Raw genomic sequence first — 3142 nt, forward strand, 5'->3', positions numbered from 1 at the left:
TTTACATCAAAGCAAATTTAAGGGCATGAATTGTCGTTACGAAGTTCTTTGAAAATTCTTGAGGCGAGAGTTGTCGAATATCTTATAAATAAAGGCATAATGTGGTAGTGTCAACTCTTGCCGTGGAGCATAATTTATTATTTGAAAGTCTTTGAGTTAAGTCTTGCCTCTAAAGCAAGAGTTGTAGAACATTCCATAAATAAAGACATAACATGATAGTGTCAACTCTTGCTCGTGGAGCATAATTTGTAGTTTGAAAGTCCTTAACCTAATTAAGTCTTGCCTCTAAAGCAATAGTTGTAGAACATCTAATAAATGAAAATATAACATGGTAAAGTCAACTCTTGCCCATAGGGCATAATTTGTACTTTGAAATTCCTTGAGCCAAGTCCTGCCTCTAAGGGAATAGTTGTAGAACATCTCATAAATGAAAATGTAACATGGTAGAGTCAACTCTTGCCCGTGAGGCATAATTTATAGTTTGCAAGTCCTTGAGCTAATTAAGTCTTGCCTCTAAGACAAGAGTTGCAGAATATCTCATAAATGAAAACATAATGTGGTAGTGTCAACTCTTGTTCGTGGGGCATAATTTGTAGTTTGAAAGTCCTTGAGCTAAGTCTTGCCTCTAAGAAAATAATTGTAGAACATCTCATAAATGAAAACATAACGTGGTAGAATTAACTCTTGCCTGTGGGGCATAATTTATAGTTTGAAAGTCCCTAAGCTAATTAAGTCTTGTCTCTAAGGCAATAGTTGTAGAACATCTCATAAACGAAAAAGTAACATGGTAAAGTCAACTCTTGCCCGTGGGGCATAATTTATAGTTTGAAAGTCCCTGAGCCAAGTCTTGTCTCTAATGCAATAGATGTGGAATATCTCATAAATGAAAATATAACGTGGTAGAGTTAACTCTTGCCCGTGGGGCATAATTTGTAGTTTGAAAGGAGTTGTAGAACATCTAATAAATGAAAACATAATGTAGTATAGTCAATTCTTGCCCAAGGGGCATAATTTGTTGTTTGAAAGTTCTTGAGCTAAGTCTTGTCTCTAAGGCAATAATTGTAGAATATCTCATAAGTAAAAATATAACGTGGTAGAGTCAACTCTTGCCCGTGGGGTATAATTTGTAATTTGAAAGTCTCTGAGCTAATTAAATCTTGCCTCTAAGGCAATAGTTGTAGAACATCTCATAAATGAAAATATAATATGGTAGAGTCAACTCTTGCCCGTGGGGCATAATTTGTTGTTTGAAAGTCCCTGAGCTAAGTCTTGCCTCTAAGGCAATAGTTGTAGAACATCTCATAAATCAAAATACAATGTGGTAGTGCCAACTCTTGCCCATGAAACATAACTTGTTGTTTGAAAGTCCTTGAGTCAAGTCCTGTCTCTAAGACAATAGTTGTAGAATATCTCATAAATGCAACATAACGTGGTAGAGTCAACCATTACCCGTGTGGTATAATTTATTGTTTAAAAGTCCCTTAGCTAAGTCTTTCCTCTAAGGTAAGAGTTATAAAATATCTCATAAAACAAAATACAATGCGGTAGTGTGGACTCTTGCCCTTGAAATATAACTTGTTTGAAAGTCAAAAGTCTTGCCTCTACAATGTAGTAGTGTCAACTCTTGCTCATGAGATGTAACTTGAATGAAAGAAATCGAAGAAAAGAACAAAAATAATAAAAATTGCGAAAAAAGAAGAAAATGAAGAAAATATTAAAAAAGCAAAAATCAAAGAAAATGTAGAAGTTGAGAGAGAATAGGAAAAAAATAAAGGTTGATAAAAATAAAAATAAAAAGATTAAATAAAAATAAAGGTCGAGATTTTTTATTTTTTTTAAATCAAAGAAAAATAAAAAACTTTATTTTTTTTAATAAAAATAGAGTTGAAAGGTGTAAAGAAAAAAAAATAAGCGTTGAGAAAAACTAAAAAGAACAAACTAAAAGAGGAAAGAAAAAATAAAAAATAAAAATAATATAAAAGAAAAAAGAAAAAAAAAGAAGTTGAGAGGAAAAAGGAAAAAAATAAGGGTTGAAAAAATTAATAATAAAAAAAATAAAAGAAAAAATAAAAATCAAAGTAAAATTAAAAAGAGAAAAAAAATAAAAGTTGAAAAATATAAATATAGAGTTGTTATTCATTATGAGGATCATTTATGTAATTTACTCCATTGATCAGGGGTAATTTTGTCCAAAAGAATATTAGTTAATAGATAAAGGCTATTTTAATAAAACTTTTTTATTTGGAGCTAAAATTTGAAAGCCACCCCAATTTTGGTCAATTTTTTAGATTCACCTGTTTAAACTGGTGATGATAATCGTGATTAAAAATTATATTATGCTTTACTTGGGATGCTAATCGGGATTGAAAATTTTCTTTCATAATATCAATTACTATGCGTATACTACTGAGATCAATCTTTTCTCTCTTTCTTTTAGACTTACCATAAGTCTCATTGTCTATTCTATAGTTTTCCTTTTAGAAAAATCCAATTTAATTTTGAATGGAATTGATTGATTGCCGCAACAAGTGCTTATGGATTTTCATATCATAGGTGTTGCATCAGGCCAAGTCCGAAAAGGACTTTCCAATCCAATTTCACATTGGTTTGAGTAACTTTTCCAAGTCTTTAAGTTATGAAAGACATTGAAAAGAGTAAAAACGTTTTTTTAACAGAACCAAAGCGTATTTAGTGTAGAATAGAATAGACAAATACGCCTTAAAACAAATAACTATAAAAACATGAAATTTCATATTAATATGAATTTTCAAACATGTTAAAAACCACCTTTATATTAAATTATATAAGAATTTTCATATATTAGAGTTAATAAAAGATAATCTAACAACAAGAAATTATCTTATAAAAAGTTCTTTAGAAGTGCTGAAACTTATTTTAAAAATAAGCAATTACGTATTTGGATAAAAGTGATGAAACTGAAAAAAAGTTGTTGATTGTTTGGTAAAGAAGTGTTGTTAAACACTTGCTTTTTGTCAAAATGTCTGAAATACACTTAAAGATGTTAACAATATATAGAGTTGATTATTATTAATTTTTATTTTTAAAATGATTCAAATTAAAACTAATATATATTTTAATTCAGTTTCAATATATATATATATATATATATATATATATATAT

The sequence above is a fragment of the Capsicum annuum genome, chromosome 11 (assembly GCF_002878395.1).
Source record: "Capsicum annuum cultivar UCD-10X-F1 chromosome 11, UCD10Xv1.1, whole genome shotgun sequence".
Taxonomy (NCBI): Eukaryota; Viridiplantae; Streptophyta; class Magnoliopsida; order Solanales; family Solanaceae; genus Capsicum; species Capsicum annuum.